The sequence below is a fragment of the Protopterus annectens genome, chromosome 2.part1 (assembly GCF_019279795.1).
Source record: "Protopterus annectens isolate FY-2018-M chromosome 2.part1, PAN1.0, whole genome shotgun sequence".
NCBI lineage: Eukaryota > Metazoa > Chordata > Ceratodontiformes > Protopteridae > Protopterus > Protopterus annectens.
The window spans coordinates 1,067,979,380-1,068,004,055 of NC_056729.1; the positions used below are offsets into that span (position 1 = coordinate 1,067,979,380).

The 24,676-nt window shown below is 38.3% G+C and overlaps 1 protein-coding gene across 3 annotated transcripts in view; it reads right to left on the reverse strand.

Annotated features, from left to right (window-relative positions):
* PLA2G7 (phospholipase A2 group VII) overlaps positions 1–24,676 on the reverse strand; it is a 1,251,751-nt gene that overhangs the window by 1,147,793 nt on the left and 79,282 nt on the right. The gene's annotated exons all lie outside the window — the stretch shown is intronic.

The following is a 24,676-nucleotide window of genomic DNA, read 5'->3' on the forward strand; positions in this document are numbered from 1 at the left end:
AGCTAAGGAAAAGACAGAGATGAAGGAAGTAAAGAAAAAATATGCTGTTTTGGTGAGCAGTAAAAAAGAAAAAGGCCTGGATGGATATGAGGTATGGGACAATGTTACCACACCTCTGGAAGCAAAAGCCGAAGAGGTAAGAGCATTAATTTTAATTAACAAGGAAACTTTTTGTGATTTGTTTTTTGAAACTGGCTCAGCTATGGAAAACTTTTTGGTGGCCTATAAAAGAAAGTAGACTTTCCATTGTCAGAATAGGTTGTGCAAACCTTTTTTAGGCAATCAAAAATAATCTTGATCCAGTTTAGAACTTAAGTAGGAGAAAAAGAACTGAGATAATACTTCTTGACAATATGTAAAGAAGTGATGGATACTACTAAAATCTATGATGAAAGAGGATTATGGACTAGAGGCTGGGAATGTGGAATTTTAATGGAAAAGGACAATGTGATAAACAATACCTAGTACTTTTAATGTGTATGGCAGTATAGGCTTTGTGAGGTACAGTGGACAAGCAGAGACTTATTTTTGTGGAAAAAGTGATCATTTAATTAAATGACTGTAACAAAAAAGGATGTTATTTACAACATGTGGTCAGACAGGTCATAATGCAAATAAATGTGAAGTGAAATATAAGGGAAAGTTGTAATACAGGACATTCATGGTTATATTGTGAGGTGGAAATGGAAATGAAAATGAAATTATACAAGAAAAAGGGAGCTAGAAAAGAATGTTATACAAGAACACAACACAAGAAAAAAAAAACAGAAATGGTACAAGGGAAAGAAAGAAAAAGAAAGAGATGAAACAAGAAGAGTCAGAGTGGCATATAGTAAAAGGTAAGAAAAATTCAATAGGAAACAGAGCTAGGAAAAGAAAAAGAAAATTTGAAAATATAACAGTAAGAAAGAATAAGAAAAGTAAGGGATAAGATTATTCCAATAACTGTTCTATAAAGCTGAAAATATTTGCTTTGAATGTGAATATGTATGTAGGAGTATGAAGAACATTAAGAGAAGAATTAGTATTTGACAATAGTGTGCTGTAGCAGATGCTCCAGAAATAGTGTTAGAAGACATTAGAATGCTAACAGAAGAAGAAAGGGTGCAAACAGAAAAACCTTGGAATGGTACTGTTATTTGGAATATAGGCAAATAAACATGTTCAGGTATATGTATACTATGCCAAGAAAATATAACAATATCAGATATATATAAAATGGGAAAAAAATATGTATACAGACTAATAGCTTTATATGCATATGCGACAAAAAAAGAAACAATGTTTAAAAGTATACCTAATTATGTCAGTGTTAATATGACTATAATAATGACAGGTGATTTTAATTGTAATTTGAGAAAGTAAAAAAAGAAGTCATGTCTTACCATAACGTTCCATCTGTATTGTTGATCCTCGTTCAGTCATTACATGTGGGTATCTGTTCCGATCTCGGAACTGAGACGGCCATCTTCCAAGCTCACGTCAGCTACAAACTCTTGAGCTAAAACTCTTACCCAGAATTCCCCTCTCACTGTTACCTCAGATTGAGTTTGCAAGTCAAAAGAAGGTAGAGGCTACCTCTGTTCAAATGACCCAACAAAACCAGATGGTGAGATCCACTAGAAGCCACAGGAGGGGGAAGAAGGGAGGGTCGTAATGACTGAACGAGGATAAACAATACAGACAGAACGCTATGGTAAGACAAAGTACAGTTGTGTACACTTACCATAAATATAGATGTTCGAGCGTATTCACTGTTGCAGTCATTACATTTGGGTAATATGCTGGCAGGTTGCCCTCAGTTGGCCTGAATAACAAAGTCTTGAGTCCTGCGTCGGCTGCTGTCTCCTCTTCCATGATGTCAGGGGTATAAAACATGCAGCTGACGCCATTTTATTCAGTTTTTCTTGCCCCAGATTGTCAGGTGCCCCCCAAATGGGGAGCAAAAAAAGAAAATTATATATATATATATATATAATAAATAAACACAAATATATGTAAATGTATTTTTAGCAACATAAACTTTACCTTCCTCTAAAGGAAAATACACTACAAAGGCTTTAGTATATAGTGAAGGAAAGAAAAGGTATAGAAAAGGGGGGTGACGGGTGGGTAACCCGGACTGCAACAGTGAATACACTCTAACATCTACATTTATGGTAAGTGTACACAACTGTACTATGTTCTTCATGATTCATTGTTGCAGTCAGTACATCTGGGTAGAATCCCAAAGCTATGGATAGGAGGATGGAAATAAACAGCATTAGGAGTGGCTATAAGGCCCTGCAGAACTGCAGTGGCAAAGCCTGCCCTGGATTTGGAGAAGAGAGGCAAATAATAATGCTTTGTGAAGGTATGAACAGAGCTCCAAGTAGCAGCCTCTAGAATGTCTTTGGTTGGAATCCCTCTGAGAAAAGCTGCTGAGTTAGAGGCAGCCCTGGTGGAATGTGACCCGATACCCTTGGGCACAGGTTATCATGGTGCAAGTAGTAGAAACAAATACAGTGGCTTATCCACTTAGAAATAGTCTGCTTTGATATAGCCTCCCCCCCTGACCCTGCAGTAAATGCTACCAGTAGTTGCTCAGATTTTCTTAGAGATTTGGTCCAGTTTAAGTAGAATCTTAGTTGTCTGTGTACGTTCAATGAATGCAGAATCCGCTCCCCTTTGTTCTGCTGATTTGGGTAAAATGTTGGCAGGTGAATTGTCTGGTTAATAGCCACACTGGATACCACCTTAGGCATAAAAGAAGGATTGGTCCTGAGGGACACCCTATCCGGGTAAAATGTAACAAAAGGCTCCACAGCCATGAGAGCCTGTAGTTCTGAAACCCATCTTGTTGAAGTGACTGCCAAGAGAAAAGCTATTTTCCAAGATAGAAATTTTATATCCGCACTAGCTGCTGGTTCAAAAGGAGGCAGGGTGAGTTTTTCCAGAACAAAGTTGAGGTCCCATGCAGGAGTTGGTGATCTTCTGGGAGGCCTTAATTTTTTGGCCCCCCTAAGATACTGTTTAAGCAGAGGATGAGAAAAGAGGGGAGGCTCTGTGTTGTAATGAGCCGAGATGGCAGAGGCATGGATTTTTACTGAAGAAAAAGATAGGCCCTTGTCAAGCATCTCAGTTAAATATTGTAAAATCCGAGGAACATTGGGCTTTGCTGTGTCTGATCCTTGTGCTTGGTTCCAAGCACAGAATCTCTTCCATTTATCAGCATAAGACTTTCTAGTACTAGGCCTTCTGGCTTCCAAAATGACATCCATCACAGATTTACTGAGAGGTGTTGTTTGAATAATTAAATGATTAGCCATGCTGCAAGATTCAGTTTGGAGCGGAGTGTGCAGAATTTTGCTGAGACAGTAGATGAGGTATTTGAGGCAAGTACCAAGGAGGACGTTGAGACATATTCCTTAGAATTGGGTACCAGTGCAGGCGAGGCCAGCAACTAGGATCATTTTTGGTTTTTCTTGTCCGACTTTTGGTAAGACCTTGGAGAGAAGAGGCATAGGGGGAAAAGCACAGACTGAAGGATAGGGCATCCACTTTCCATGCTTTTCTGTGATATGTTCTTGTGCAGAATTTGTCCAGCTGATAATTTTTGGGGAGAGGCAAATAGATCTATGTCTGGGCTTCCCCATTTCTGTGTTAACATGCTGAAGATTTGTGGATCCAGTTTCCATTCTTGCGGGTCCATAAGATTTCTGCTTAGGTCGTCTACCAGAGTATTTTGTTTTCCCGACAGGAATTGAGCTTCAAGATGTATTTGGTAAATCAAAGCTGTGTTCCACAATGCCATGGCTAGTCTGCAAAGGGGGTAGGAATGTGTACCCCCCCCACTTGTTTATGTACCACATAACCGTGGTGTTGTCAGTCTTTATCAGTAGCTGTCCTGGATGAAGTACGTCCTTGAAGGCTGTCACAGCATTCTGAACAGCTAGCATCTCTTTCTGGTTGATATGCAGATGCATTTGTTTTAGGCTCCATTTGCCTTGAATGCATCTCCCTGCCAGGTTGGCCCCCCCAAGCATAGTCTGATGCATCTGTAGTTAGGGTTTGGGTGGCAGCGGGTAGAGTGAATGACAGTCCCTTGTTTTGGTGACATGTCTCTGCCCACCAAAGAAACTCCTGTTGTAGGCAGGGAATGAGAGGAATCATCATTTCCAGACTGACAATGTTGACTCCATAAACTTTTTCGGTACCACTGAAGTTTCCTCATATGCAGTCTCGCATATGGAATTAGTAGAATGCAGAATGCCATGAACCCCAAAACCTGCAGAATTTGTCTTGCAGATAACATACTTCAAACAAATGGCAACAAAAACCCAGTTGTCAGTTGCCTTTGTTTGTCTGGCGTAAGGTAAGCCATCTGGGCAGTTGTATTCAAGCTTGCACCCAAAAATGTAATTTGAGAGAGTGTACCAGTTGGGATTTCTTTTCGTTTATTGTGTACCTGAGGCATGTTAGAAGCCTTTTTACAAATGCCAGATGTTGAAGAAGAGTGTCCTTGTCCTCTGCTTGAATGAGACAGTCGTCCAGATAAGGATAAATTTGTATGCTTCTTTGTCTGCAGAATGTGATTACTGTTGCCGGCACTTTATAAAGACCCTGGGTGCAGTAGATAAGCCAAAGGGCAGTGCAGGGAATTGGTAATGCAAAAAACCTGCCTTGAAGCGGAGGTATCTTCTGCATGATTCCCTTACTGGGATATGCAGGTATGCCTCTTAAGTTTAGAGTCACTAACCAAGTGTTCCTGTCCAGCATAGGCAGCAGCTGTTGTAAAGTCAGCATTTTGAATTTTGGAATGTCCAGGAAAGTGTTCAAAATCGATAAGTCCAGTATTGGACGCCAGGCATAGTCTTTTCTGTGTACCAGGAAAAGTATTGAATAAAAACCTGGTCCTTTTTCCTTTTCTGGTACTGGTTGAATAGACCCCATATCCATGAGGGACAACTTGTTTCTCAGCCTCTGCCCACTGATTTTGTGGCAGATCTGGCCATCCGTTTGGAATTGGCAAAGTATGGAAATGAAATCTGTACCCCTGGGATACTATATTTAATACCCACTTGTCCTGGGTAATTAACTGCCAATTTTGAGCATGAAGTGCTAGTTTTCCCAAGAAGGGGGCTGCCAAAAGATAAGTGCTTGGTGAAGGTAGAGGAAAGTCATTGAGACTGCTTACAGTAGGGCTGTGCTTTGTTTCCTCCAGATTTGGAGGTGGAGGCACCCCATTGCTTTGACCTGTAAGAACCCTGTGACTGGTATCTGGAGCCTTCCGAGTGCCTGGATTTGCCTTAAGTGGCTATGTTGGATACAGGAAAGGACCAATTTTTAGTAGGCCAATGCATACTGAACATGGGTGGCTGCACGTGCAAGAAATCTTTTACAGTTTGCATAGATTTAGCTTTGTCTTCCATTTTCTTTAAAACCTCTTCTGCCTTATTACCAAACAGAGCATCATGCTGCATGGGGGCATCCAGCAATTTAGCTTTAACATGATTAGGCAGATTTTTGCTCCTTGAGCCACGCATGCCTTCTAATCACAGATCCAGTAACCGCGGCCCTGCAAGAGGCCTCCAAGGAATCAAAACCACATTGCAAAGTATGCTTTATAACCTGTTCTGCTGAATGCAATAATTCCTGTAACTCTATTTTCCACACAATCAGAAATCAACATCATTTTGTTTCAGTAAGCCCATAACATGCTGTTGATATTTAAGCATATGAAATGGGCAGTTTAAGGCTGTGATTGCCAAGATTGCAGATGTATAAACCTTCTTTCCCCATCTATCCAGTGCCCTGGAATCTCTATCAGAGGGGGTAGGATTTTTGGCTGTAGAGGTCTTTATACCCTTGGGACCCTGTGAAATAGTCTCAGGATCAGCAGCAGGATTTTTTAATAGAAATTTGTGGGAGTCAGGAACCCTGTAATATATATTAATAACATTCCCTTTGAAGTAAAGGACAACTTTGATTGTAATTCAGATGATGTTATCTATGCACTTAGCTGCCCCTGTAAGAAATTCTATATAGGGGAAACAAAAAGAACATTTAAAGTAAGTCTTTTAGAACATGCCAATGACATAAAAAATAAGAAAGAAGAAAGTCCTGTTGCCATACACTTTTTAAATTTCCATAACAGTGATAATAAGGGGTTGAAGGGATGTGTTTTAGAACAAATTAAACATCATAATAATGCAAGTGACAATGTTAAACAGCACTTGCAACATAAGGAAGCTGTGTATATTTTAAAATTTAAAACACTACATCCATTTGGTTTGAATGAAGATTTTAACTGGAAGTTGCTGTTAAATTGAATATAATCATGCAATTTAACTAATTGTTTAATTAAGCTTGTTGATCAAGTCTTTTTGTATATATATGGTTAGTATATGTGTGTTACTTGTACTCCTTGAAGGCTGTGGCCAACACGTCAGAGAACTTTTAATAAACTACTTTTGGTGGATCCTTCTTTGTTGGTTCTTCGTTTAACCCTGTAATATCTGTCTGGCTTACTAGGAGCCGGAGGTAGGGAATCAGGAGCCATGCTTGATTCCGAAAACACATCAACAATGTCTAATACAGGAGGTATTGCCAAAGACCTATGCTGAGGAAGAAGGAAATCCCTAAGCCTCTTTTTTGATTCAGAGAAGTCCTAACTCTCCCAGTGAAAATGTTCCCTTAAAGTAAGCAAAGTCTCTCCAAAAGAGTAATCCTCAGGAGGAGATGCAGATGGGATGGATTCCTCTGCATCAGAATCCTCATAGGGTGGAATAGAAAATTCCTGATCAGAAGAAATGGAAACCTGATCTGAAGATTCATAATCAGTGCCTTGCCTATGCCTCTTAGTAGTGGGGGTTTGATCATCTGTTTTTTAGGCATAGGGGCCTGAGCACGTGGCTCATACATCAGTTTTTAGACCTGGCGTCGGTTTAATATAAAAATACTGAGGCCTGAAAACACCCTCAGAAGTCGGTGCCTGCTCAGAGGCTCCGGACTAAACCAAGGGAGAGACATCTGCGGGTTCAATACTGAGAATCTCATGGCATACCGGACTCCGAATAGGTCTCGGTAGAGGCCTGCGACTCAAAAGTAGCAGGTATCAGGGGCTGTGAAAGCACCTCACTGAGCACCGGCAAATCGACGACTGGCTTAGGAGAAGCTTTGTCATCGGTTTTGGACCTCGACGTCTGACTAGGTCTTTTTCTTTGCGATTTTTGTGAACTCCGGTAGTTGGATTGCTAACAGATGACATTTCAGGCTAATTAAATCTTGATCCAAAATATTTAGAAGCAAAAATATACCAACGCTTAATAGTGCGTTGGTTAAATCTAGCACGAAACCGACAGCAAGGCACGTTATGATCTCAGCCTAGGCAAGGAATACAGTACAAATGAAAATCCTTATGAGGTATTTGCTTCCCACAAGTAATGCAATTATTAACTTTTACTGACATCGGTAAGGAGCAAGAAAAAGTTTCCCCAACAAGGTACTTAGCTTTAGTTTGAAGACTTCAGTTCTGAAACTTGAATGCAAAAATTTCAGGAGTCGGCCGACCGGCACCTGCGAAATGCTTCTGCTTCGGGCACCATGCTGCAAGAAAGACTGAATAAAATGGCATTGGCTGCATGTTTTATACCCTTGATGACCTGACGTCATGGAAGATGAGACAGCAACTGACGCAGGACCCAAGACTTTATTATTCAGGCCGACTGAGTAACCGGCCAGCAGATTACCCAAATGTAATGACTGCAACAGTGAAACACACCATGCTGCAAGAAAGACTGAATAAAATGGCGTCAGCTGCATGTTTTATACCCTTGACCACCTGACGTCATGGAAGAGGAGACAGCAATGGACGCAGGACCTAAGACTTTATTATTCAGGCCGACTGAGGGTAACCTGCTAGCAGATTACCTAAATGTAATGACTGCAACAGTGAAACGCAAAGAACATCTTTATCCGATATTGTTAATCCTTGGTTCATTCCTTACGTGTGGGACAGAGTCCCCAGCTACCTTTATTCATGGGAGGCTCTCCTGGAAGGACATTCCTGAGCACCACAGAACCAAAAGATGCTCTTCCCCTGGAGGCCAAATCCAATTTGTAATGGATTGAAGAAGGTATGAGGGGTAGCCCAAGTTTCAGCTGCACAAATGTCATGTAAAGAAGCTCTGGCATGGAAGGCAGCAGAAGTTGCCACCGACCTTGCAGAATGAGCTTTTATGGTAGTAGGTAATGGAATATTACGTTGTTTATAAAATGAAGGTCACAGTCTTTCAACCATTTAGCCAATGTGACCTTAGCAACAGCACATCCTAATCTAGGTCCAGAATAGGCCAAAAATAACTGGTCTGATTTATGAGAGACCTTAATCCTGTTCATGTAGAAGTGAATTTGCCTGTGAATATCTAGGGTATGTGGGCAATACTCTTTTGCTTGAATAGTTGGGGAATAAAAATGGCATTTCAATGGTTTGATTAATGGACATTTCAGAGATCACTTTTGGCAGAAAGGAAGGATTAGTTCTCAATGACACTCTCTCTATGAAAAATCAAACATGGACTCTTGATGCATAAAGGCTTCAAGCTCAGAAATACGTCTGGCAGAAGTAATGGCGACCAAAAACAAGGTTTTCCATGACAAGTATTTGAGGCAGCAAGAAGAAGATGGTTCGAAAGGTGGCATCATCAAAGCTTGTAGAACTGGTGACAGGTCCCATGGTTGAGTAGATTCTCTAAAAGGGGGTTTTAGAGAATTCACACCTTTTATGAAAGTCTTGCATAATTTGTGTGACATAAAAGAGGAGTCTTGGACACCATCATGGAAATTAGATATTGCAGCCAAATGAACTCTAATGTTAGAGGCCGATAGACTAGGTTGAAAAAGGGTGGCTAGATACTCCAGTACTATCGACACTGGTGCTGAAAAAGGATCTACCTGTTTTTCTTTCAGCCAAAGAAAGCTTAGATAAGTAATTCTGGTAGAAGATGTATGAGATGCAATAAAAAAATCACGTACTGGCAAAGAAAGCTCATTCTGCCTGGCAATCAAGGGAATTGGAGGAGCCAAGCTGTGAGCTTCAGACTGTCCAAGTTGGGGTGAATCAGATTCTACGGATGGGAGATCAATCTCAGGGTTGGATGGGGAATCCACCGTTGATTTAACGGGTGAGGCCAAAGGAAGGGGAACCAACATCTGACAAGGCCAATATGGTGCTATGAGGATCACTTTGCTCTTCAACCAGTGGGTTTCTTCAGAAACTGGGGAATGAGGGGGAGAGGTGGAAATGCACAAAGTAGACCCGAGGGCCAATCATGGACTAGAGCGTGCCTGGGTGACTGTCCCGGAGAGGGAAATCAGGGCAAAATAATTGCTGCATTAGAAGTTGGTCAGGGATACAAAGAGGTTGCAGCAGTTGAAAAGCTCTGCCGCTATCAAGGGATTCAGGGACCACTCGTGAGGTAGTAGAATACACCTGCTGAGTCTGTCTGCTATCACGTTGGAACTCCCGGGAATGTGCGTTACTAGAAAAAATGGTTGGTAGCCATCGCCCATTGCCATATCCTCATGGCCTCTCGACAGAGTGGGTAAGATTTGGTTCCACCCTGTTTGTTGATGTACCAGTCTACCGCCATGTTGTCTGATTGTATCGCAATAGTCCCAGATGGCAGCAGGGGATGGAATGCTTGCAACGCCAGAAGCACCGCCCTCAGCTCTAGAACATTTATATACAGATGGGCCTCCATTTCGGACCAAGTACCTTGGACTGTCTGTCCCTGACATAGCCCCCCCACCCCATCAGGGAGGTGTCAGTTGTCACTGTAGCATTAGGTTGTTGGGGGGAGAAGGGGTGAGACCATTGTGACGGGTTGTGGACCATCCATCAATTTAAATCCTGTTTGCACCTGTGAGTTACCCGAGTTTTGGCTGAAAGGGGGTACTGAAAGGGATACCATTGGGTGAGCAGTAGCCATTGTAGAAGCCTCATGTGAAAAGCCAGGGGAACAATGGTGATGGAGGCTGCCATGGAACCAAACAACTGTAGAACAGAGTGAGCTGTGGATTTCTTCCTTGAAAGGACTGGGATCAGTTGTTGCTTTATACTTAGAATTCTGTGCTCTGGAATGAATGCTCTGCAATTCTTTGTATTCAAGAAGACCCCTATGGATTCTGTGGAAAGAGATGGGGTGAGATTGGATGTTTGCCAGTTTATGGTTATGCCTAGCCTTTCTGCGGCGAGAAGAGAGTATGCCAGGGCATTATCCAATAGATGTCTGGTGGGGGCGGAGATGAGCCAGTTGTCTAGGTATGGAAACACCTGGAATCCTTGTAGTCGCAAGTGAGCTGTGACGACTGCCATGCACTTTATGAACATTCTGGGGGCTGTAGAGAGTCCGAAGGGCAGTACTCTGAACTGGTAGTGACTGGCTCCTGCACGGAAGTGAAGGAATCTTCTTGATGGCCTGCCCACTTTTATGTGGTAGTACACATCTTGAAGATCTATCGAGTACATCCAATCGTCTTTTTCCAAAAGCAGAAGGACAGACTGTATTGTGACCATCCGGAATTTTTGTACTCTTACAAACTTGTTCCTCCAGTTCCCAGTTTTCTTTGGCACCAAAAATAGTCTTTAGTAGAATCCGGATCCTATCTGGTCTGGAGGGACTATTTGGAGGACTCTTTCTTAGCAGCTTTGATATCTCTAATGCTGCTTCTTCCCTTTGACTGGGTGGAACGTCAGGTAAGTTTGTTGGGGGAATGGGACAAAGATCAAAGGGAATATGATAACCTCTGGTTATTATCCTTTGTACCCAAGAATCGGTTGGGATGGTTAGCCAGGCAGAAGGGTACAAAGAGAAACGACCCCCAACCACTTCCAGAGGAAAGCAGTTGGGCTGCTCTTCAGGAGTGCTGGTAGGATTGGCCAGAGAAAGAGTCCCTGGAACCCTGGTTACATGGACCCCCTCTGCCCCGAAAAGGGCATCTTCCCTGAGTTTCCCCTTCTGCCTCTAGGGGAGAACTCGGCCTATGTGTCATGGAAAGGACCCTGAGACTTTTTGCCCCATATCTTCCCACTCTTCTGGTTTCTGGAGAAAGTGCGTAGAGGGGAAGAATAACGCACACCCATGGCAAAAAGGGTCTTACCGTTCTGTTCACATCTGGCCAGTGTGCTTTTAACCTTGGGTCCAAACAATGGATAGGCTTCGATGGGAGCATCAAGAAAGGAAGCATTGAAGGGTTCCATGAAATTACACAAGTGCATCCAGGCGTGTCATCTCAGAACAATGACTGAACTCGCCACTCTAGCTGCTCCTTCTGATGCGTGAGATATCAGGCGCATGGAGGAGTTAGATATCGATTCAATGGTGGCTAGCTGAGAAGCCACTTTGTCATGGACCTCATCAGACACGGCACCAGCCAAAGTTTGACAGCTCAGAAATTAAATCTCTTTGAAGCCTGGTAAAGTGTGCCATATAGTTCAGGGACCTGATTGCAAAGGCCGCTGATGCAAAAGTACACTTCCGTATTCTGTCCAGAGCCCGGGACTCTTTGTTGGGTGGATGGACAGTCTGGCTTTCTTCTTTCACCAGGTCCTTTTTAGTTGTGGCCGCCACCACCAAAGCATCTACAGGAAGACCTTTGGACAAATGGGGGTCAGTGGCAGAAGGGGACAAAATTTTATCTGGCCTCAACAGTGTCAGGAGCTTTCCACGCATGCTGCACGATGAGCCAGACCAGTCCGTCAGTAGGTGGAGTAACCCAGGTGGTAGGGGGCCAGGCACGAACGGCCTGCAGGAACACAGACTATTCAGAGGTCGGGTTCGAGGCTTGCCAGTCACCTCTGTGTTTCAGAATTTCAAGAATATCACCAAAGGATACCTCAGAGGGTGAGCGAGGGGACCCTTCCCCATCATCAAAGTCTGTGTCTTCAGTAAGGGACTCCTCTGTGGAGTCCATGTGCTTCCTCTTGCATGAGCTTTTTTAATAAACTTCCTCAGAGGGAGAAGCTGGGGAAGACAGCACAAAAGGGGTTTCCTGTGGGAGAACATCCTGAGGCCCTTGCGTCCGGTGTCCGCCAGCAGTGACTTGTGTACATAGCGGTCCAGAAGAGGCCGGGGAGAGTCATAGCACAGGATCACCAGTTGACGCCACAGCCTTCTCCATTAGTTTGAAGGCCGGTCCACCTGAAGAGGGGTGTGTCCAGGACAGGGGTCACCCCTCTATTAAGTAGCTCAGCCTGCGGACTCGGGGTCCCTGAATGGCTGTGAAAAAACAAATTACGTACGCCACAGCTGACATCCTGGGTCATAGCAAAACTCTCCTGCCACGAAGGCAACTGCAGCTCCTTAGTGAGGTCCATAAAGGGAACCATAGAGGGGGAAGACTGTGCTATAAAAAGGGTCTTCAAAGGCAATGAAGGAGGAGAATAAGTAGAGGTCTTTGGCAAAGGGTGATCACCTCCCGAGGAAGGATAGGTCCTGGGAGGTGGGATACCTCTGGCCAAAAGCACTTGATCCACAAGACACAACACATTGTGTTCAGAGAGGCTTCTAGTGGATTTCACGGACATGGCTGAGGGGGAGTCAGGTCTATCCAAAGATGGAGCAAGCTCAGTGCCCACCTCATAGTTCTGCAATGAAAACAACAGGGCTGTAAAGGACTGAACTACAGGTGTCTGCACCGAGGAAATCATCGGTGCTGAAGTCATGGTCTGCACTGACTATAAGGTCGGTACTGAAGTGATTGTTGGCGCTAAGGCTGGAACTGAAAATATAAGTGCCGATAACTGAATTGTCAGTGCTGAGAGGGTAGTCGGTGCTGGGTAAGTTGTCGGAGCCGAATGGGCATCGAAAAATTCATTGACGTCATAACAGTCTGCATCGACTTAACAGTCGGTGCCAGTAAAAAAGTCTGAACAGAGGAGCCCCTCATACAGATACGGTAAAGGGCATGCTAGTCAGTGCCAAAGTCGCTGATGGCCTCGGTGCCGAAGGTCTAGGTACTGAAAGCGTTGGAGCCAACAAGTCAAATCCGAAGTGGAAAGCTTAGCTTTCCTGGGTCTCGGTTTGAGGGAGTCCCCAGCAGGGGATGAAGGAAGAGACTTGGCCTTTATATGTTCATCACTCTTTTTCTTATGGGATCTGGAGGGGTTGAAGCCTCCAACCCAGAAATAGCCTCTGAAAAAGGAGATTTAAGTAGCCCCTTCAATATCAATTTATTTTTTCTCTCAATCAACGTCCTGTTAAGAGATACTCTTACAAATCCCGCATGGCGGGTCAACTGTTAAATGAGGCACACCCAAACAGCAAACACACAGGCAATGTGCATCTGAAGTAGGTAATTTATGGCCACAACATGAACATCTTAACTCCTGGACTACCTTTTTATCTGCCATGTTAGAAAGAAAGAAGGAAAAAACAGAATAATACCAGCAATTGTACAAGAATTACCCGAAGCTAAGAAGGAAAGGGGGATTACCAACTATGGTAAAAAAAGAAATTACCTTGCAGTAAAGACGAGGAAAGGAATTGAAAGGATTCAAGAAAGGATGGTCGCTAAATGCGATAAGGTAAGAGAAAACGATCTAATAACTTTTCTGTAAAAGGTTGTTTTAGAATTTAGTATGACAAAAATATTGTACTTGGCTCAACAGAAGTAGCTTGACACGACCGAATGGCAAAGCGGCAAACGAAATCTGGGGTAATAGGGAGAGGGGAATTCTGGATAAGAGTTTTAGCTCGAGAGTTTGTAGCGGACATGAGCTTGGAAGATGGCCGGCTTGGTTCCGAGGTCGGAACCGATACCCACGCGTAAGGAATGAACAAGGATTAACAATATCGGAAGAATAGTTGTGATGTTAAAATGGTTACTGAAATGATGAAAAGAAGAAAACTAGAAATATGGGAAAATAAACACTAGACTTACAAAATAAATGAAATTAAAACAGAAATTGATTATGTTTTGATATCAAAAGGCTTAAAAATTACACAGAAAGGAATCAAATATAATGGGTTGTCTGATCATGTGATGATCTGAATAAGAATTCATGAAAATGAGGAATATATTAAAATAGGAAAAGGTATAAAAAGAATAAATGAAAAACAGATTTAGGAGAAAGGAAAGAAATTACAGAATTATGGCAACATATCAGTATGAGAAATTTTTACAAAAATTGGACAATATGGTGGATTCAGTTCAAAAGAACGGATAAAAAGTATTTTAGAATGTATAGAAAAAAGGAAAAAAGAAAAAATGTAATACAAAATATTAAGTCAATATTTAAAGACTTGATGGAGATGTAAAAAAATGTTTTATGAAAGGAAAAAGAATTGTATAGAAGATACAAACAGAGGATAAAGGTTAATACATTGTTATAGAAGCAAAAATATTGTTTAAAGGAAAAAAAGAAATAGCACCATACTTATGCAAAATAGTAAAAGGAAGATAAGAGAATTAAAAAAAAATAAAAAAGGGAAACAAGTTAACCAACATGTAGAAATATATGAAATTAAAGAATATGTATTAGATTTATATAGTAAAAAAGTTAAAATAGAACAAAATTATAATGATGAAAAAGTAACTAAGGAATATAATGAATATTTAGGGAGAAAAATAAATATAAATGAGATGAATGAGCTCTTGAAATATATTAACATTAATTCAGCTACAGGTTTGGATGAAATTGAACATGGTATGTATAAAGAAATAAATGACTGGCAAAAAATTGTATTTATAGACGTTATAAATGAGTGGCTAGAAAGAGGAATTAAGTATAAATAAATTTGCATAGGTGTGATAAGATTTATATTAAAGAAAGGTGATAAAGATGAAATAAAAAACTGGAGACCAATTATACTGAACACACAGATTATAAAATTTTCATGAGAAGTGCCGAAAAGATTACAATGTAAAATAGAAAGATTATATGATCAGAATTTGTTTGGCAGAAAAGGAAAGAGGAGTCAAGACCTATTGTGGATAATAAGGGAAGTAATTAATGATATTATTAATAAAATAGTGGAAACAAAAATCATGATAGGTGATGTCAGTAAGGCATATGATAATATTCAGCTAAAAGCATTATGGGGAATTTTAGAAGCATATAACAAGTGAAAAATATTAAATCAATATATAAAAAGATAAAAAATGTGAAATTTTACTTAAATGATTGGATTGGGGAAGACTTGAAAATAGTGTGTGGTACAAAACAAGGATGTCCTGCAAGCAGTATTATCTTTCCTATAATCATGTACACAGTAGTAATGGAAATTAATAAAATGTCAAGTAAGGGAGGATATAGAGTGATGGAGGAGATAGTTACCAATAATGTATACTTATGATGATATTGTAGTAGCAAAAAAATAACTTCTGGATGAAAAAAACTTAATGAAAAATTGAGTACATGGTTGAAGAAAATTGGTTTACGCATGAATGAAGATAAAAACACAGGATATGGCTATGAAAATATTATAGCAGGTATGGAATATAATGGAGAGTACAGATATTTTAGCAATAGTATTTGGAAGGACAGAATACAGACATGAGCAATGGGATAAAGTTATTAAAGAAATCAAAGACATTATGACATTCTGGAAGACATAGGTTTTCATACAAAAAGAAAGCACATTTAATAAACACCATAATAATAGGTAAAATAGCTTATATTGCAATTTTTTATATAATGCCAATGAAATATGAAAAATAAATTGCTGCAGACATTTTTTTCATTTATTTGGGGGTCAAAACTGAACCTGGTTAAGAGGGGAATTTTGTATATGAAAAATGAATAAGGGGGAGTGAGGCTGACAAATCTGATTGTGCATGCAGCTTCTTGAAGTATGTATGATGTACTAAAAGGAATTATGAAAAATATGAGGTACTAAAAGGAATTATGAAAAATAATAAAGATTTGACAGAAACAATAATGTATTGTAAATAGAGAAGTTTGGGAAGAAATGGAAATGAAAAAAGAAATAAGTGTTAGTAATGAAGAAATGAAAGCATTTTACAGTAAAACTATTGTGGAATGTCATAGAAAAGAACAGAAAATAATGGTATGTTAATATTATGATATCTTTTTATTTGGCGGATCCATGGAAAGAGATTGATAAGAAGCAATAATACAAGATACAAAAATTATAAAACATTTTAAAAAATGCTATGATTTTTTTGTGGAGGTTGTCCATAGGAAAATTACCAGTGGGGGCAAATGTGCCATAGAAGAGAAAACAGCATAAAATATGTAATAAATTGAAAGAATTGGAAACTACAGAACATTTTTTTAATGTGAGAGAATTCAAAAGCTATAGAAAGTATGTACACATGATTTGGTTAAAAGTTATTTAAATTTTGAAATGTTAAATATGGACATGACAGAGTATGGGTTTTATGGGACAAGATCCCAGAATGAAGCTAAGAAAATGGACAGAATCATATTTTATGTATCATGGGCTATATGGAATGAAAGACTTAATGAAATCAGATACAATGGAAAAATGGACATTGACAAAAATACTGGGGATACTTAAAATGAAAATATCAATATATTGAATGATGTTAAAATGTAAGTATTGTAAATAAACATGTAAAAATATGAATTGTGTATATGTATACAGCAGTCTTCAAACTTTTTGCACCAAGGACCGGTTTCATGTAAGATAATCTTCCCCAGACCGGCCATCGCATGAGCATAAAAATAAAGCATAATAATGTGCACAATAAATCTACCACCATAATGCAGAAACAATGGAAGCCCTGAGGTTGTTTCCCAACAACAAGGACCGTCTCATCTAGGGGCAATGGGAGACAATGAGACCCGAAGTGTGCTCCTTATGTCCAGTCTACTCTGATTTTGTTTTGGTTGCTGTCATTATAGAAAATCCTGCTTCAAAGACAGGATGCTGAAAATGGAAGCAGGGTTCTCAGTGCTTATTCTAGCAACTTTCTAAGTTTATAAAAGCAATATTTAAATATGTCCCTATTTGTGCTCTGTCCACATTTATTGTGTGAGAGGCTGAGAGGTAATGGTCCAGAAGTACGCAAACCTAACGGAAGCTTTTTTCTGAATCTAATTCATACCTCTCAACTGTCCAGATTTTCCCAGAATGTTCAGATTTTTTTACTCAATATTTTTGATCTGTTCCTCATAAAATCTGTGGGTTTCTGAATTTTTTTGGCAATTAAGTGAGGACTAAAGTCATTATTTAATGACAGGCACTTGAGTTTCAGACTTCATATCCTTCAGAAAAATGCATGCTAAGAAAATACCTTGAATTCTATCAACTTTCCAAGTTCAGAAGAGCAATATTTAAAATGTGTTTCCATTTGTGGGGCTTTGTCCCCCTATTACTTTTGACTTTGTCCAGATTTTTTTGTGCCCAGAGTTACTGTGTGAGAGGTATGGTCGAGAGGTATGCAAACCTCAACTGATGCTGCTGCTGTTGCCAGACATTGCTCTCACTCATCACTATATCTCACACACAGACACACTCCCCAGTCTGTTCTGCTTTCATGCAGGCATTCACCCAGTCTGTTCTGCTTTCATGCAGGCATTCACTCACACATGCAGACAGAAACACACACATAAGCACACTTTTTTCCCCATTTCATTTACTTTTATTTTACACTCACTAAACAGAAAAAGCACTGCTTAGCAAGTGTAAAATAACAGCTCCATCGATTTCACTGTTCACTCTCTTACGCAGTCTCGTCTGCTTACACACACACACACACACACACACACACACACACACACACACACACACACACACACACACACACACACACACCTTTCATGTACACACTCACTTAAGATCATCCTCACTCTCTCTCAATCACACACACACACTCCTCTGCTTTCATACATGCATTCACTCACACACTCGGACAGAAACGAACACACACACTTTTGTTTTCACTCCTCGTCTAAAAGTTTCTGTGTGGCCCGGTACTGGTCCATGGTCTGGTGGCGGAGGACCGCTGTATGTATACAAATAAAAAAACTCTACTTGTTGTTGTTGCAAGTGGGACCCATTTTACAGGAGCACTTCCAGTTTCCATTCCAGGTGTCGAGTTGGCCTAGAGAAACAGGAAGGCAGATGGAAAAAGGAGATAATGGAGTGGTGAGAGAAATGGAGGAGAAAGCAAATACTGAGACTGGAGAATTTGTGCAGTATTCTGAGAAAATGTTTTAAAGAAATCTGTTTAATGGAGATGAGTTGGCAAATGACTAATGTACAATTATCGCCCACCAGTTAGGTGGGTTGCAAGATGATTTACTTAAAGAAATGGTGCTGAAGTGAGACAGAAAATGAAGGAGATTTCCTGGGGGGGACATTATGGAGAAAATACACAAGGAGAATGCAGAGACAATCCTATAGAATAGTGGTGAGATGGAAAAGAAAACATACACAGAAAGTAAAAGAATGCAAAATGGGAGTAGCGAGAATGAAGGCAGAAGGAAATAAAAATGGAAGTACATGGTAAGGATTCAAAGTAAAGAAGACAAAGAAATGGACAGGTATGAAGTGTGGGACAACTTCACAGCTACTTTGGATGTAAAAGCACATGAGGCAAGAACATGTATTCTTATTACCAAATAAACATTTTGTTACACTATATTCAAGACTACTTAAATATTCAACGGAAAATTTTCTTGGAGAATGTGAAAAAGACTGTAACCCATAGAATCTTTATGTGATAAAACCATTTAAACAGGGAAATAAAAAAGAAAATTCATGTACAACTTTGAACAGAGATGGAAAAAGATTTTGAAAGAACATGTGAAAACTTTATGTAAAGAAGTAAGGACACTGCAAACGTTTATGATAATGGGGGTTTATGGACTGGTGGATGGGATTGTAATGTGTTAAAAAGAGAAAAAAATGTACATATACCAAGCACAAAAATGTGAAGGAGAATTAGTGTCAGAAAAAAGTTAACTGTGATAAAAGAAAATGTTATATTTGTAGGGAAATGAGACATCATGCAAATATATGTGAAATACATTTTATAAATGTAACAAAACTGGACATTTACGGATGCATTGCAAAAATGAAAGTAACAGTAATGAAAAAGAAAGAGAAGGAAAATAAATTGTAGAAATAGCAGAAAGAGAAGAAAATTAGATGAGAAAAAATAAAGAGGACACAGATAAAATAAAGACGACGTAGGAAAAAGTTGAAGCAGACTAAAATTGTCAGACTGTAAAAGCAAAATAATTCTTTTGGCAAAAGGGGGAAAGACAGAAAAGGAAAAATTAAATGGGTATGTAAAAAAAAATGATGAAACAGAAGAATATAGGCAGATAATGATTGGGGTGATATAATAGGTGTTTGACTCACAGACACAAAGTACACTCCTGGATTCTCACATTTCAGAGAAAAATTAGCTAGGCTTATAATGGTATTTTATAGAATGCTTTCCGTAAATGTGAATAGTATTAAGACTATAGTACAAAAAATAGGGATTTTGGAGTGGTATAATAAATGTGCTATAAGTGCAATTATATTAAAAGACACACAATTTTTAACAAATCAAGACAGATACTAAGGGAAGGAAAAATTATGTGGAATTTCGGAAATGAGAGATGTTATGGACAGGCATATTCTGCAGAAATACATTAAGGATATTAGATGCAATCTTAACAAAATTGGGAAAATTGACCATTGTAGATTTAAAATGGAAAGAACATGCATATAGGCTTACATTATATGTATACGCTAATTATAAAGAAAGGGAAATCTTAAATCAGCTTTTAGACTATGTAGGGATAAATTTGAATATTATAACAGAAGATAATTATGATTTAAGAAGCAAGCATAAAAAGAAAGGAAATGTTTTAAGATAAATGTTAGAAGTTACAAGATGTGGTAAGTTAAAATTTTGGGACAAAAATTCATGGACTTTAGAACTAGAAATCTATTATTTTATAGTATCAGAAGATTTAGTTATGGGAGAAGGGGAGTTGGCTAAGATGAGTTTTCTGACCATCTTGCAATATGGTCAGAGATAAAAGAAAACAATGAATATGTTAGTAGGCAAAGGAATAAAAAGGATAAATGAGAAAGCATGGAATGAAGAAGTAAAGAAATTAGTAATACACTTATGAAAAGATCATATTGCTGTGACAAAATTTTATAAAACTGGTCTGCATGGTAGATGATATTTAAGGAAAATTTAAAACAGTTTTTTGCAATGGCAATATGAGGTGAGAAAGAAAAAGAAAAAAGATCTTACAACAATGCATTGGAAGATTTAGCACAGCATGATTGAAAGTACTTTGAGAAAAAAAAACATATCAAATAAATCAAGAAAAAATATAACAATTGTTATACAAGCAAATATATTTTTATAAGGAAAAAGAGAAGAGGCATTGAGTTACTTAAGCAGATTAGTAATGGAAGATGGCACTGTAATAAGACAGATAAAAAATGTAAAAAGAGAAACAGAAATAAATCAGGAAAATATTATGAATAGAATAGGACAATATGTACAAGAAATGTTTAAAGAAAAAATAAGGTAGTTGAAAAAACATGCAAAGTAAAACGTTAAAAGAAAAAAAAGAATAAAACAGTTGGAAAAGGCGCTTTAAATGAGATAGATAAAATACAAGACTAATAAATATAGATCCGGTTGCAGGACAACATATAATAAGAATTGAAGTGTATAAAAATTTAAGGGGGTGGGCAAAAAATATAGTTTTAAATATTTTGAATAAATGGTTAAATTAAGGTTTTATGTATAAAGAATTATGTAGTGGAATACTTAAATTCATATGAAGGAAGGAAGACAGAAGACAAGTAAAAAACTTGAGACAGATAGTGTTGAATAATAATGATTACAGGATCTTTATGAAAATAATACAAAAGCGATTTGAAACTAAAATGGAAAGTATTATGGAAGATGGTATATATAGTATAAAGGGAAGGGTTGGCAAGAATTAATAATGACAGTGTCATTCTGGATGATATTATGAATAGAAAAGAAGTGAAAATAATGATAGCAGACTTTAATAAGACATTTGATACAACTGAACAGGAAATCTTATGGGCAAGAATGAAAATAATATAATATATGGAAGAAAGTTAAGAAATGATGCATGTCAGTGTATAATAATAATAATAATAATAATAATAATAATAAAGCAAAACCATTTGTAAATGGCTGGTTAATCCAAGAGGTACATATGTAGAGTAGTGTATATGTAGAGTGGTCTAAGACAGGGATGTCCAATAAGTTGTACACTCTTTGCATTAGTTATGAAAGTGATACTACGTGAAATAAAATTACAAAATTAAGGAGGTGGGGTATTTAACACCAGAAGGGTTAAAAATTCCACTTCTGTTAACCTATACAGATAACATTATAATTTTTAAAAAATGGATAAAAAAAGTAATATTTTGCACAAATGAGTGTCTACAGGTGATACAGATGGCTTTGAAAAAAGAAAGAGAAAAGTAAAGGTTTAGTTGTAGCAAAGCTAGAGAGTATATATTTTACTATGAATGAACTGTCTGTGTTAAGTATAAAATTTGGGAATAAAGATGCAAGTAGAATTTAATGGGGAAAACAGGAGAAGAAATGAAACAAATCTGTCTTTTCTGGAGTACATAATTATTCAGAAAAAAACATACTTGATAAATTCAGTACTGAAGGGGGTAAAAAGCATATTTAGCAAGTGTATTTATATATTGCCAACAGTATTTGAAAAGGAATTACTGCAGATAATGTATATGGGGTTCTAGATTAAACTAAGTAAAAAAGAGGAGTTTTGTATGTAAATAAAGAAGGAGGCTTGAGGTTAATTAACCCAGTGGTATATGCTGCTTCATTAAAGTTGTACAAAGTGTTAAAGTGAATAAATGAAAAAGATGAGAGATCAGTAGTAAAACTGTATAGACATAAATATGATAAATGTTGGGGTATGGTTAAAAAAAGAGAGAGAGTGTGTACAAATGAAGAAATAAAATGATACCAAGAAAATATTTTTGTGGAAAATAAAAATTGATGATCTAGAAAAAGATAGAAACATATGGTATAAGAATGTAATAATAAAACATTTCTATGGAAAAGTCTAAGATGAAAAAATAAAGCTATAGAAATTAAAAGCAAATGGTGTAATCAGAAAGTGGAAAGTCAAGATTTTTTCAGCAGACTGGTAATGGATAAATTAAATAAAAAGAAATATGCAACATAGAAAGAAAAGTGATAGAATATATTTACCTTGCTAAGAAGACCTTGCTAAGAAGAAAACTATGAAACATTCGGTTTTGAAATGTAAAAGTGTAAAAAAAGTTATGGGGAAAAATATGTAAAGAAGATTGTTTTTGATGATAAAACAGAAGTGGATAAAATATGTATTTGATTAAATATAAATGTTAAGAATACAAGAAAAAATATATTAAAATAGATAAATATTTTGTCATATGGGTTATATGGAATGAAAAAAATAAATGAAATTATGTTTAAATGGTAAATGGATTTTAGCAACAATATTACATAAAATTGGATGGTTATGGGAAAAGGGGTAAGGGTCTCAGAGATGAAAATTTAGTATCGTCATAAAGGAAATTATGAATAAATGTAAATATATTTGTATATCTATATATTTGTACATTTGTAAATATGCAAATATGTTGTAAATTTTTATAAATAATTAAAGGACCCTTACTCTTTTCAATAGGTGCTGTGGGATCATTTACATCCACCAGCGCTACCACCAACCCATGCAGATGGGGCCTTGGTTTAACATCTCATCCAAAGGACGACACACTCAGGAGAACAGCACCCTCTGTCTGCTACACTACAGTGTCGACAGTCCATCTACACATTATTCTGCACCAAAGGCGAGTGTGCTGCCTGTTGTGCTGCTGACACTGAGGTAACTTAGGGGTCAGATGTATTATGGCAGGGAAAATTCTGAAGGGGCTCAAAGATGGAACACTTAAAGTCCAAACTGAATCAGACAAGTGGCTCTGATGACCCATATGCCGGAACAGATGGTCTGAATGAATAGGATCAAGTGTTACTGCTGTTGTCACTGTTTATACACAGAACACATGACATGACATGACTGAAGAAGGACTTTGGAAAAGCTGAGCAGACAGCAACATTCCTAGAACTGCTACCTGTCGGTACCATGTGAAGGATGGATTACTACACATCATGAAATTTAGAAATTAAAGAAAAAGTAGTGCAGCACCTAAGACTCTGTTCTCACTAGGAAAATGCAACTTTGTAATCACCATAACCGTACATACTCAAGAGTGAATCAGCAGTATCATAACATCTGGGCTTCTTTTCATTGATGTACTTTCACCTGGTGTATTTTACAAGCGAATGAAGGGCTTCTCAACTGGGGATAAGTTGTTTGTCCAGCATTAGCTCGCACATGTCCCATACAAAAATAGCACTGCCATGCATTACCTCGTAGTTAAACCTAGTAGAATAACTGATAGTGGAATACTGTATGCTCCTATAGTGATATGCAACTTACAACCAACAGGCTATAAAAAGTACCTAAATTCAAATAAAAAAACTTCTATGTAAAGCAAATATAAATCATTCCTTCTTTCATAAAAGATTGCTTTGCTGTGAATCTTGCACAGTGTAAAAGGTATAACGTACAGAATGAGAAATGTGCATTGTGCCGAGTATGCATTTGCTTCTAAAGCAGCTAAAAGTAATCTGGATTCACACTGAACTGCTTTCTGTAGTCCATGGTTTCATGCCAGGAGTTTGGTAGCCTATTGGGTGATTTTCATCAAAATACTTAAGACAGTGCTCCAAGGCTAAAACTTTTAAAGGTCCACTTGGATCAGTATTCTATCCTGGTTCACAAATTAGAAATCGATTAATAAAATATTTAAAAAAATCAATAAAAATGTACGTCTGCAGTATGTCAACTCAACAATTAAAAATGCAGTAACCCATGTGGACATTAGCTTGCTGGACTTTACCTTACCTTACTCCCACAGTTAAGAAATTGTGGAAACAGAAAACGCATAATCCAAATTTAAATCAAGCAAGAAGGAGTTTCTTTTTTTAATATGTTTATTGAATTATCAATTGTGACATAGGCAAACTTACATTTGTAACTTTTTTTGCAGAAGGTTCCCCTGAACCCGAGTGGCAGGAGTGTGCAGTTAGAACTTGTCTGATCGAAGACTGCTGGAATGGGGCTCAGTTTTTAGCTTTTTATTGGTTAACTGGTTAATTTGTTTAAATCAGTTTGCTAATTCGCTACTGTTATATTAAAAAAATACACTTTATGCGACTTAGCTAGGGGTAAACTATTCCCGGCACCATAAACTCTGCTCTTCAAATTTGCCCTTAGAACTAGCCAGTTTTTTTAGTTTTAGCAATCAAATCTGTTTCTTTGAGCTCAGCATTTGTTCAGAACTCATTGTAAACACTAAATAAGCTCCAAATTACTACAGCACTCAACTTTCCTCACTTATCTAGAGGAAAATAGTTTTTAGTACTTAAATAAGCACCTATCCAGGCATGTCTAAGAGTCAGCTCCCAGTATTTTCATCTGTCTACCTGATGAATCTGGGCATCTTGGGGCAATGCAGCAATTACCTCATGTATACAGACAACCCTCTCCTACCACCCAACACTACAACCTGTGAGAGATGCACTTATATAGCCAAACTGGAAACAAAGCTCTCTTCAC